This window comes from Zalophus californianus, chromosome 12 (genome assembly GCF_009762305.2).
Source record: "Zalophus californianus isolate mZalCal1 chromosome 12, mZalCal1.pri.v2, whole genome shotgun sequence".
In the NCBI taxonomy this organism is placed as follows: Eukaryota; Metazoa; Chordata; class Mammalia; order Carnivora; family Otariidae; genus Zalophus; species Zalophus californianus.
In genome coordinates this window covers 85382539-85395931 of record NC_045606.1, presented here as the reverse complement: position 1 = coordinate 85395931, position 13393 = coordinate 85382539, and the positions used below count along the sequence as shown (strand labels likewise).

The 13393-nt window shown below is 49.9% G+C and overlaps 1 long non-coding RNA gene across 2 annotated transcripts in view; it reads right to left on the bottom strand.

The window, feature by feature from the left end:
- Nucleotides 1–13379, bottom strand: part of LOC113911898 — a 323720-nt gene extending 310341 nt beyond the window's left edge. The window contains exon 1 of one of the 2 annotated variants that reach the window (XR_003516622.2): nt 13333–13379. This is a non-coding gene — a long non-coding RNA (uncharacterized LOC113911898). The remainder of the gene's footprint in view (nt 1–13332) is intronic. The other variant, XR_003516623.2, reaches the window with a different exon arrangement.
- Between the last annotated feature and the right edge of the window lie 14 nt (nt 13380–13393).

The following is a 13393-nucleotide window of genomic DNA, read 5'->3' as shown; positions in this document are numbered from 1 at the left end:
GGAAAGATTCTCAACCTCTGGGCACCTCAGCTTTCTCATGTTAAATGGGATCATGTGTTTTATCAATTACAAGATGTAATTGTGTAAAATCATCTGAGTATCACTTGCTAGGTGGCAAGAATGACAGTGTGACATCAGCTGTGGATTGCTTATCAAATACTGCAGAATCAATGTCAGCTCTTTGGGAGAACATCCACGCTTGCAAGAAATACTGCATCACTGTTAATGGCACAGAGAATATTATGGGGGGGGAAACACAGATACTGAGGACTCTGAGTTTTAAAATAATTCAGAATGGGGCGCCTGGGTGGCTCAGTCGTGAAGCGTCTGCCTTCGGCTCAGGTCATGATCCCAGGGTCCTGGGATCGAGCCCCACACCGGGCTCCCCGCTCAGTGGGGAGCCTGCTTCTCCCTCTCCCACTCCCCCTGCTTCTGTTCCCTCTCTCACTGTCTCTCTCTCTCTGTCAAATAAATAAAAAAATCTTTGAAAAAAAAATTTTTTTTAATTTAAAAAATAAAATAATTCAGAAAAGTGGATCTCTGAAGATGAGAAAATTTCAAGAACACCTACACTAATTTACTTCATTTATAAACTTCTTAAGTATGCACAAGGTAAACATATGATTTTGAAAACTTATGTCTAGGGGCACCATGGTGGCTCAGTTGTTAAGCGTCTGCCTTTGGCTCAGGTCATGATCCCAGGATCCTGGGATTGAGCCCCGTATTGGGCTCCCTGCTCAGCAGGAGGCCTGCTTCTCCCTCTCCCACTCCCCCTGCTTGTGTTCCCTCTCTTGCTGTGTCTCTCTCTGTCAAATAAATAAATAAAATCTTTAAAAAATCTTTAAAAAAAATCTCAAATCATTTAAAAAAAATGAAAACTTGTGTCTAAACAAGTCTAAAAGAGCTCTTTCATTAAATATATCACAAAAATTTGAAATGATAAAGTATTGTGCCAGGGCGCCTGGGTGGCTCAGTCAGTTAGGCATCTGCCTTCGGCTCAGGTCACAATCCCAGGGTCCTCTGGCTCAGGTCCACAATCCACGTTGGGCTCCTTGCTCAGTGGGGAGTCTGCTTCTCCCTCTGCCCTCCCCCCGCCTCGTGCTCTCTCCCTCTCCCCCAAATAAATAAAATCTTAAAAAAAAAAAAAAGGATTGTGTCGTAATTTTTCTCAGTACTACAAAATAAGGTGCATCTTACAATGGATAGCATCTTCGAGCTAATGAGATATGGTCATAATCATATATACCTCCTATGATTGTTAGGAGGACTAAATGAGTTAATATTTATATTAACCACTCAGAATGGTGCCTGGCACATAATGATTCCAATATACATGCTATCAAATAAATGATCTGATTTGTGTCTTAGAAACATTCCCAGCAGGGCTGTGCATTAAAGGAAGGAAGTGGGGTCACGGGGCAGGAGAGCCCTGCAGGGGTCTGGGACAGAGAAGATGAGAGCCCGTGGCAATCACGGCCATGTGGACAGTAAGTGCCGGGCAGGCTGGAAAGAGTTTCAGAGGTGGGTCCTCACACATCCAATACATGTGTGTATGAGGAAGAGGGAGGAGGTAAAAACACCACCAGAGGTTTCTAGCTAGGGTGACAGAGCAATGCTTTCACCTGAGATGGGAAATGCAGAGAAGCAGGTATGGGAAAGACCAGAGTGACACCTGTGGGTCATGTTGCGGGGGGGTGGCTATGGGACATCCAAGTGAAGTATCTGGCAAGAAGCTGGAAATTAAGATTTAGTGCTTAACAGATGCATCCAGGACTGTAGAAAGAAAGGAGGAGGGCAGGGAAGGAGGTAGGGGAAGAGGAAGGGGAGCTAAATGGATTCCTGCCACCACACACTGCCTATGTCACCTGTGGAGCACTCACACGTTCTCTTTAATACCTGAGGTATTTGTATATTTGTCAGGCTCCCCCACTAAAGAGTGAGCAGAGGACAGGGGTCATGTCTCCCCTGTATTTGTAACACAGTGCTTAGCCCAGAAACCAGCACATGCTAGCCGTTCCATGAGGATCTGTAGGTACCACACCCTTCCAGGGTAGAAGCCTTGACGCCTTGTCCTTTGGTTCATTTGCTCGTCACTCTGCTCCCTCAAGCTCTGGCGACTACAAAACAAAACTGATTCAGATCTGGGAAGAGGCAGGCTCCCTGCCAACATCAACGCTCACCAGGTCATGGGGGAGAAGAAAGGGACGAGAGAGGGGCCAGGAGAGGTGATAAACAAGACAAGACAGGTCAACACAGAAGATGAGAGAGAGAAATAAGGACATTCCAGGGTTGGCCATGAGTCTCTGCTTGCTGTCTCCTGCTGTGGCCTCATTGTCTCCCACTAGGAAACCCCACCCTCTCAGCTTTCCAGTTCAAGCAGTGTCTGAGAGTGGATGGAAAGCGCCCTGACCCCAGGAGCTTAGTTGCAGGGCATCTCTCTGTGGCTGGGTGATCACAAGCCAAACCCCTCACCTCCCTCAGTGGGTCTTGGTTTCCTCATCTGTACCCTGAGGAAGTGGATGCATGTGGATGCCTGCTACTTCTCTACTCAGAGCCTCTCCTCTGCCTCCCATCAGCACGCAGGGAGAGCCGGCTGCGCCACGCAAATTTACCTCTACAATGCTTTGCAAGCACTTTTCACGAGTCCCCTGTGGTTCCGGCCTTGCCATCCCCCCCCCCCCCGCCCCCCACTCTCCCTCTGGCTCTGCTACTTTTGTATCCAGCACCCTCCCCCAGACTCTAATCTGCATCACACGGTGGGTCTATCAGGGTCTATCATCAGGGTCAACCTCTGAGAGTCTTTCCTAATGGTCCCAGGGCACCCCACACCCAACAACCCCAAGACCTGGCTTTCAGTCCCATGCGTGCTTCTGTGATCACGTCATTTCTCTGGGTGAGTCACTGTCCAATTCAAGGAGTCTGAAAGGGAAGTTAGGGACTACCCCCTAGTACACACCCTCAGCCACAACGGGCTTTCTGATGAGTCCCTTCTCTTAGGGGATGGTCCAATCATACCCCGCCGGCCCCCAGGGCCCAGGGTGAGAAAATGGACAGGAAAGGGGGCAGCCCACAGCCTTCCCGGTGTGAGCAGGCCCTGATAAAGGGCAGATGGGAGAGCCCTGCCCTGGGGAGACAAAGGAAAACAGACACTGGATGAGATCAGGGAAATGCTGGTCCACCCTGCTCCACACCACCACACTTTCCATGGATGACCCAGAATGAATCCAGCCTCTAATTTTAGTCACTGCCCACCCCCTTCCCGGCCCAGGCCCATCACAGAAATGCTGGGTCTGCCTGGCCTGGGGCACTCCACCCACCCCTGTAACCAGGACACTCTAAAACCCCATGGCGTGTTCCACTGCCCCCTCTGCTCTTTCCTTGCCCCGGCTGGCTGAGAGGGCACAAAGTCACTTTACTTCATCAGAGCTCGAAAGGGGCAGCTGAGGCGCTGAACAGGGGAGGGGATCCCAGGAGGTCACCGGGAGCCCAAAGAAGGCTGGAGCCTGAAAGCACGAGGTGGCATCAGCAAAATAGTGGCCATGACAGTCCCGTGAGACCACGGAGCTTTACAAGGAGACTCTGGAACAGAACAAGAGTTGGGATGGGCAGGAAGAGGAACACTGAGAGGAGGAAGGAACAGGCCAGAAGTGCCACAGAGAGGTCCAGGAAGCCAAATGTTGTGACATGAAGCTCTGCAGGGAGGTGGAGGGAGCAGTATGAATGGGGGATCCAAGGAATGAAAACCCCCAAAAGGCCCTGAGGTAAATGCAAGAATAGGTCCTTGGAGGGCAAGGGTTGCGGGCTAGCCCAAGCACCAGTTTCCCAGAAGTGAAAAGACCCAGAAGAAATGAAAGAAAAACAATACAGGTTTTGGAAATGGGTTTTCCTCGGTGAGTAGGGGCAGAGGGGGCAGGCAACGTGTGGTTTTAGCTCAGGGAGCTAAATACCGGGGAAAGCTGATTTTTTTACGTACTCTGTGTCCTGGGGCTTGGTTTACGCCATTGTTAAGAGCAGCGCTTCTCCCAGGAGCGCTGGACAGCCAGTTGAGCGGTTTGACAGGGTGCACGCTCTTTGAGGGCAGAGAACATCTTTGTTCATCCTGTTCTGATGGGTTTTTAGAGATTTTAAGTTATATATGTAAAAACCCATCAGAACAGCTGTCGGCCAGCACACCATACCCACAACTACCCGCTGGGTTTGTATCCCAAGGAGTGATCCGTCCCAGGAAATATTTGTTGCTTTGAGATGATCTGAGTGAGCACGAAAGAAAATATCAGTCAGTTAGTTAAGCAGTGGGTTCGACGTGGGGACTGGGCAGACTTTCTTCTCCCTGAATCATGGTCCTAATAAGGGCTCTAGGCTGCCACACAAAGCATGGAGCAGTGTCACGTGGAGGGCACTGCCCTGGCTGCCTACTGTCTCCCTTACACCAGCTGGCTCGTCTCCAACCAGGGTTGGCCCAAAGGGAGCAGCTGGGCCCTGCTGTGTTCTCAGAACTCAGGATTACCTCTGGCATCAGCAAATAGCACCAGAAAGTTCCATCAGAAACCAGGGACAAAATAAATAAATAAAAAGAAACCAGTGACAGGTGCCTGCCATCACCCTAATTAAAATAAATATGCAGTCCACCATGATCAGTCAGCCTTCTGCTCCTCCCTGGTACCCCCTCCACACACACACACACACACACACACACACAGGCAACAGCTCCCCTGTGGAGGGAAAGAGGACACAGCCTCAGGGGAGAGGGGCTCCCCAGGGGCCAAGTGTGCCCTCAGCTCCTATGCACCCTCTCTCCCTTCACCCCATCTTCTCCGGTCTCCATGCTCTTGCTAGAACCTGCCAAGCTGGGTCTCTACCTCAGGGCCTCCAAATTTGCTGTTCTCAATGGCTGGAAAACACTCCTGCCCCACGTTCTCACTCCTTCATTCCATTCAAATATTGCTCAAAGATCACCTCCTTAGAAAGGCCTGCCCTATTTAAAATAGCACACATGCAGCCCACCACCATCTAACCTTTTATTCTATTTCCATTTTCTTCAAAGCACCCACCTCTACATGAAATTATATTTTTATGTTTTGCTAATCTACTTTCTGTTCCCACCTCCCCAACCACCCCCACCCCAAGTCCCAGGCCCCAGCCCCAGCCCTGCACATTCATTCACTCTGAGGACAGGGACTGTCTTCCTCACTGTTGTTTCCTAAGATGCTTGAAAAGTGCCTGGTATATAGTAAGCTTTTAATAAATAGGTATTTGCTGAGTGAATGAATGAAGTGTTTTTCCTTCCATGCCAAGATAACCCATCTGATTTACTATCAGAATAGCTGTTGGGTGCCTGGGTGGCTCAGATGGTTAAGCGTCTGCCTTCGGCTCAGGTCATGATCCCAGGGTCCTGGGATCGAGTCCCGCATTGGGCTCCCTGCTCCCTGGGAGCCTGCTTCTCCCTCTGCCTCTCTCTCTCTCTGTCTCTCATGAATAAATAAATAAAATCTTAAAAAAAAAAAAAAGAATAGTTGTCATTTCCAGTAAAGGGTGAGGTGGAGAGACCTCCTATTCACTGATGTCACAAGGCCACCTACCAGATGGCAGCACAGAAATGACCATCATGCTAGTCTCCTGTGCCAGGCCCTCTGATAGGTTCCCTACACGTGTTAGATCTTTTATTCCTTGTGGTCACCTTACGCATATGTCATTTTCAACCTCATTTAACAGATGAGAAACCCAGGGTCCAGAGAAGAATCTTTAAGTTTCCCATATTCACTGAGCTAATCCATGATAAAGCCTGGACTTAAAAAGGTTCTTGAAGCTTTTTTCCTGGGACAAAACTAGGGCCACTGGACCATCCCTACCAACCCCACCCCCACCCTGGCCCAGGTACTTTTCTACCTTCCCTACCCATACCACTGAGAGCACTGATGGAGTTAGCGAGGCTTATCCAGCCTCCAGCCAAGTTTCCCAGAAACTCATCAAAGCCCTGAGAGGTAGGGGTGAGGATGGGGGGAGAAGAGGAGGCGGGGAAGGAGGAAGGGAGAAAGTGGCAGCGGTCAGGCTATGAGGTTAAATGAACTCCTCTCTACGCAGGGCTCGCCAGATATCTCAGGGCAGCAAAGGGCTCACTCAGACCCTCCACCCTTTCCCTGAACCTGATAGACATCTCCCAAAGTTATCTCAGCCACGAAAGGAAACTGTCAGCCCAGGAGCAGCTGGGCTCCCCAGGCCGAAGCTGCCTGGGACAATGGGGCGGGGTTTCCGGCAGGGGCCTGCAGCAAGATGGGAGGCAGGGCCCCAGGCTGGCCCGCAGAAGATAGAAACTCAGTGCACTGGTGGCAGCCCATCCTGCAGAGAGATGTGGGCTCCAGGACCCCCAAGCTGTTGACTCACTGCAGGTATCAGGGACAAGTCACTTCCCCCCTTCCCCTCTCAGCCTTAGTAAGCTTCCCGTGTGCTGTGCTCTCTGGGCACTTTGTAAATATCATCTCAGTTGACCCTCCACCACACCCTGTGTGGTAGGTAGGTCCCTTTCTTGTTCCCACTTTACAGATGAGGAAATAAAGCTCAGAGAAGTCAAATCATTCACTCCAGGGGCGCCTGGGTGGCTCAGTCATTAAGCCTCTGCCTTCGGCTCAGGTCATGATCCCAGGGTCCTGGGATCGAGCCCCGCATCGGGCTCCCTGCTCTGGCGGGAGGCCTGCTTCTCCCTCTCCCACTCCCCCTGCTTGCGTTCCCTCTCTCTCTGTGTGTGTCTCTCTGTCAAATAAATAAAATCTTTAAAAAGATAAAAATAAATAATAAAAATAAAAAAATCATTCACTCCAGTCACCTCCACGCTGCCTTTCTAATTTTATTTTATTTATTTTTTTTTTTAAAGATTTTATTTATTTATTTGAGAGAGAGAATGAGATAGAGAGAGAGAGAGCATGAGAGGGGGGAGGGTCCGAGGGAGAAGCTGACTCACTGCTGAGCAGGGAGCCCGATGTGGGACTCCATCCCGGGACTCCAGGATCATGACCTGAGCCGAAGGCAGTCGCTTAACCAACTGAGCCACCCAGGCGCCCTGCCTTTCTAATTTTAAAGAAAAATCAGTTCAGCCCTGCCATCTCACACCCTTTCTCTGCCATCAATGAAACCGAGAGCCTGGAGCTCTGTGCAGTCTTCCCATGGGATGAGGATAAATGTATGGTCTGCAGGGACCACCTGTGTCCCGGCTAAGCCACACATGGCATGGGCACAATGACAGATGTATGCAGATGTGGGAATTTTGTTGTCCTTTTCCAACCCTGATTATACACCTCCCTCTTTATGCAATGTCCAGTTTCTGGAGTCTCTGGGCATGGCCATCTCACCACATGAGGGAGGACAGGGTGGGGATCCAAGGATTTGAATTTCAGGCTCAATTCTGCCACTCAACAGCAGCTTGACCTCCATGTGTCAGATGCTGGGAAACTGGCTCACATTGGAGACTTTGAAAGGCCCACAATGAGCTAGAGACCCCCACCCTGCCACGGTGTAGAAAGCCCTTGGAGCTGAGTTTGTGAAAGAGTAGGAAAAAGAAGCATGCCTTCCAGAGTGTGAGGAAGGACAGCGGTGATGTCAACAATGGCTTGGCATAGTCCTGCTGTGGATCTCCAGTCAGAACCAGTCCTCCCAGGAGGCCCCATTCTGCAGTATGAGCTTACATAGGAAACACACACCCCAGACAAGATCCAAGGTTGAAGCTGGACATAACAAATCATCAATCTATCCAAATGTGAGTTATGTCATCCGGTTCCTTCCCCCTCAGGGACAATCTCTTTGACCATGCACATAGTATATCTGAACCTCCTAAACCCCAGAATCCAGGTTATTGGCCAAAGGGGTCCAGGAAACACAGAGACCTCCAGGACTGTTAACAGCAGAAGAAACAAAATCGCCTTCTTGTAAGACATCACCTTTTTTTTTTTTTTTAGTTCAGATTTTATTTATTTATTTATTTATTTATTTGACAGAAAAAGACACGGCAAAAGAGGAAACACAAGCACGGGGAGCCGGAAAGGGAGAAGCAGGCTCCCCACTGAGCAGGGAGCCCGATGCGGGGCTCGATCCCAGGACCCTGGAATCATGACCCAAGCTGAAGGCAGACGCTTAACGACTGAGCCACCCAGGTACCCCAAGACATCACCTTTAGAGCACTGTCTTTGAAGAACGTGTATGGACAGATTCCAGAGGTAATTGTTGATGCTGAAAGTTCAAGTCTGATCTGGCCATTTGACAGCATCTAGACCAAAGAGTCAGTTGATTTTTCTAGGTGTAACCCTGGTACCTCAGCAGACCCTTTGAGGTTCCTGTCAACTCTATTTTTGTCCCTGTGTCTGGGAAAACTGACTAAATTTCCTTTTATTTGGAACCAAGCCCAACTCTGAAGTTGGGTGGATGTAGCCACACTTCCGCACCCAAATTTCCGTAGGTTTGAAAACAACACTGGGTGTTGCAGAAAACAGCTGTGCTAACAAGCACGGTTCTTATCTGTCAGAGCCTAGTCCTGCCGGGGTGTCCTGGAGAGCTGGAGCAGTGACTGAAGAGCGGCCAGCCACACCCAACAGGGGCCAGAGTTACAAAGAAGCTGCTTCATCAGATAAGGAGCCTGAGAGAAAACCCTTAGAAAGGACCAGAAGAGTCAGTGCACCATTGTGAGGGACTCTCCCCCCGCAAAAACTGCCTCCAGAACTTCTTTCAAGAAGATCACCCTGATTATCCTCAGGACACCTGAACTGCCTCCTTCCTCAGCATTTTCAACAGTCGTGTGTGAATTGGCACAGGTTGGACACAATGGGCATCACACTGAGTGTTCCCGCCTCTCTGTGCACAGGTTCTAGCTTGCTCACCAACTTTGTGATCAACTACAAGCCCTTAGAAGGCAGGCAGACACCTCTATGTGCAGCCATCTGTGCGTCCTCCTCCATAGCGCCTAGTGCAGGACAAGCAAACCCATGTTGGCCCTTCTGTCCACACTGGGGAACTTTTTGCATCTGCCTCTGTGGTCCTCAACCCTCACTCCACATCAGAGGCATCTGGAGAACCTAAAAATTCCCCCTGTTGAGGGCTCACCCCAGAGGTTCTGATTTAAGTGATATGGGATGGGACTCAGAGCTTGGCTTTTTTTTTTTTTTTTAGACCTTGGCATTTTCTAAACATGCAGCCAACGCTGAGGATCTCTGTTCTAGAGTGTGGACACCAGCATGGAGCCAAAGACTGCTTCCTCTAAAGGTTGGAGACTGAAGCAGGTAATCCAGGGAAGAGGTGGTGGAATCCCCTCCTGCAGCCATTTTAGAGGAAGCAAAGAGACCAACATAGACCATCATTGGGCCAGGGTTGCTGGCCTGGGGAAGGAAACTGACCCCAGGATACAATCTTCCTCCTATCCAAAGAAGAGATATGACTTCTGGGCAGGGGAGATATTAAAATATTTATTTATGGGTGTGGCACAGGTACTGGTCTGTAAAAACAAGTCACTGACTTTCAGGATGGATGCCTGCTGAATGCCAGCCCAGCTTCTGGGGCTTCTGTGTTCATCCTTTAAAACTCACCTCAACAATCACTACTCAACAAAATACTCAATAAACATTTCACTTTTTACATTTCTAATTCCTCTTTTGAGGGTATAAAAGCAGTATTTGCTCATCGTAGAAAAGGCAGAAAACCAAAATCATCCACAACCTACCATCCAGAGATAACCACCTGAACACACACACAGAGGGTGCCTCTCTCCACTCCTGCTTAGAAAGCCCATCTATGTCTTCCTCTGCTCCTTTCTGGCAGGTGCCTTCCTTAATGGGTAAGGTGTCCCAACTTCAGTCAGAGGAAGAAAGTCCCAATGACCCCAAAGCCTCCCCAGGTCACTTTCTTCACTTTCCATTACCCTAAGGGAATAAAAAAGGAAATCCTAGTTCCATTTGAAGAGAAAGGGAAAGTGAGTAACCAGTATGGGATGGCACCTCCCAAGGGCAGACTGAGTCAATCAGCAAACATTCCTAGAGTGCAAGGAATTTGTGGGACACAAAGATGTGTCACCGCAGTCTCTGCCCTTGAGGACTTCACTATATAATTAAAGAAATTAGGGGCGCCTGGGTGGCTCAGTTGGTTAAGCGACTGCCTTCGGCTCAGGTCATGATCCTGGAGTCCCGGGATCGAGTCCCACATCGGGCTTCCTGCTCAGCAGGGAGTCTGCTTCTCCCTCTGACCCTCTTCCCTCTCGTGCTTTCTATCTCTCATTCTCTCTCTGAAATAAATAAATAAAATCTTTAAAAAAAAAAAAATTAGACAGACCCCCCCACCACAACTACTGAGATTTAATGAACTAATAACTATAAAGTGCTTAGAATAGTACCTAGAACACAGTAAGTGCTGAGTGTTTGCTGATAATCTTATTTTTATTATCAAAGACATTTGGCATGTATGTTCCAAGAGAGTGATAAAGATCAAAAGGGTTCTTTGTTTGGAGGAAGGAAAGATTGTTAGGGTTTGGGGGAGGCGGGGATGAGTTCCTGGATCCTGAGAGCAAAGACCCCAGCCCTGAGCTTTGAAAATACCCCAGGGCACACAGGAACTTGGACAGCCACCCACCCAGCCGGGCCCTGCACCCTGCAACGGGGACTGCACACCCCACAATTAAACTCTTCTCTGCTTTAGTAGTGGGATGAGGGGGGGGCGCCTGACTGGCTCAGTAGAGCATGTGATTCTTGACCTTGGGGTTATGAGTTCAAGCCTCACACTGGGAACAGAGATTACTAAAAAAAGAAAAAGAAAAAAAATTTTTTTAAATAAAATGGACCGGGGGGATGAAGCAGACAAGATGCAGCCGGGGCAGGTTTAAGAAGGCAGTCACAGCACAGGTATTCACATGGCAGCTGCTGGCTGAGTCTGCTCTGAGTCTGTGTGCCAGGTGAAAGCTGCAGTCTGTAAGCTGCAGGGAAACCCCGAGGAGGCCTGAGGGAAGGACCTGGGAAAGGCCCCATTGCATTGGACAACAGTGGGGTTTTTAGAGTCCGAATAAGGAACAGAAGGGAAGAGGGGGCTGGCAGCCAGCACTGAGGAACAAGGATGCGGAGTGGGCCAGGCTGTCTACTGGGCAGGGAAGGGTTGCTGGGGGGATGGATGTGTGAAATGCCCCCAGCCTGACCTCCACAAAACCTCCAGGAAAATCCACTCTTCCTCCAGGATTTAGGCTAATATAGGCTAGATTAAAGGCTGTAACAAAGTGTCTGCTGACTCCAAGACTGCCATGGGTGGGCACATAGCCCCCCCCAGGGGTCTTACTGAGGTTCACAGAAGCTACTGTTGATGTTCATTTCAAGTCAACCTGGGCTCCAAGGGATAAACCAGAAAGGACACAGGACAGGCCTAATAGGAGGACCAGGGGGAGGCGGGGGGTGTAAGACCCAACACCAGAAGGGTGGGGGGCTGTGCAGCAGATGTGCATGGGCTGCTTTACACACAAGATGTTTGCGCAAAGGACTTCAAAAGGAAACACAAAATCCCCTCCTTGTATATATATTATCTGTCTTGTCACTCTAGCCACTGGGTGATGGATCCTGACATAGGGGTGTAGGAGGGTTTGGCCGCTTTGATCCATCCTTATCTACCCTAGAGCAGTGTGAGGCCCAGGGCTCCCCAGCTCAGCTGGGCCAGGCCTATAATTCATATACTCTGGCCTCCCAGCTTCAGAGGGGCTTTGGTGGTGAACCTACAGTCCTAGCTGGTACCAGCCACACCCTCCCCCAGGCCCTGGGGATTAAGGCATGGGGGGGGGGGGGGGCAGGGAACGACTGCATTCCTGCAGACCATCTCACCTCCAATCCCCTACTGGTGGGGCCTCTCAGGCTTCTGTGGGCCAGGCCCAGGGGCTCTAATGGCCCCTGATGAAAGTCGTGTAGCATTTCAACTGGAGAAATGAGGAAGTGAGATTGTTTCTCCTCAGGAACTTCAGGCCTTCCTCTGAGACAAGCCCTTTCCAACGGTAACGGTGTTAGTCAACCCCCAGTGCCTGGAGCCAGGAAGCACCCTCCTTAGTGCCTGGCAGACCTGCCTCAGCAGTTCCAAGAGAGAAAGAGCCAGCTAGCAGCAGTGGGGCAGGGTCACCCACCCACTGCTTCCGCCCCCGACAAGCCTCAGCCTTCACTGCTCCTTAACAAGGCAGGGTCTTTGCCCTGGATAAGGGCATCCATCTACTGCCTGCTCAATCATAATCTCTTTGAGGGCAAAGCTGTGCCTTTAGTCCCTATATCCCAGGATTTGGCATAATTCTCTGCAGAGAAGGGACAAAGGCATTTCCAAGAGGCTTCTTTCTGCTCATGACCTATCTCTTTCATTTGTCCTTGGCGGCACGAGGACCTGTCCAGGACCAGAGCGGATCTGGGAATCAGAACTCTTGGGTCTAACCTGTTCTGCTCTCTACATCAGCTGCCCCATGTGTGAGCCCCACAGTGGCAGTGGTGGAGGGAGATGGGCTCGGCCCTTTGGCTGGCCAGCACATCCCACACCTGCTGCTGGAGGTTCCCTCCCCCACCGCTTTCAGAAGCCTGTGGAGATGTGGCCAGCTCCACAAAGAGCTGTGTCCCTTGAAGTGCTTCCAGTTAACATTTCCTCTCCGAAGGAGATAAACAGCAGGGCTGGTGACATCAGTGTGGCCACCCAGGGCTTAAAGCAGGAGGAGAGTTCAAGGGCTCCTCTGAATTCAGGTCTGTGCGTTGGTGCTACTCTATCAGTAACATCATCTCTCACCTTCACAACAATCTCCAGAGGTGGGGAAAGCAAGTATTACTGTCTCTAATTTATCCATGAGAAGATGGAGACTGACTGAGAAAACTTATGTGGGTTGCCGGAAACTTCACAGCCACCGTGTGAGAGCCAGAATTCAACTTCAGGCTCCTGGCTCTTTTCTGTGAGCTGCATACACTAGGGAAGAAAGATCTCCCAACACGGGTCTCTTCTCTGGCTCCTTGGGACTCTGAAGGCAGGAGGGAGGGGACAGTTGCTCAATGTGAACCTCAAGGATGGGGATGCACCCCCATATTCCTACAACAATCAGCCATTGGTTCACTCATCAAGTATTTATTAAGTACCTCCCTTGTACCAAGCACAAGAGACCCCCCAATCCATGGGGGAGTGTTCCAAGACCCCCAGTCATGCCTGAAACTGCGGATGGTACCTATACATACATACGTACAGCAAAGTTTAACTTATAAATTAGGTGCAGTAAGAAACTAACAATTATAATACAAAGAACATGTATAACAATATACTGTAACAAAAGTTATGCGAATATTGTCTCAAAATATCTTATTGTACTCTACTCACCCCTCCTCTCAGAACGATGGGAGATGATAACCCGGAGGAGAGGAACTAAGGTGATGACAGA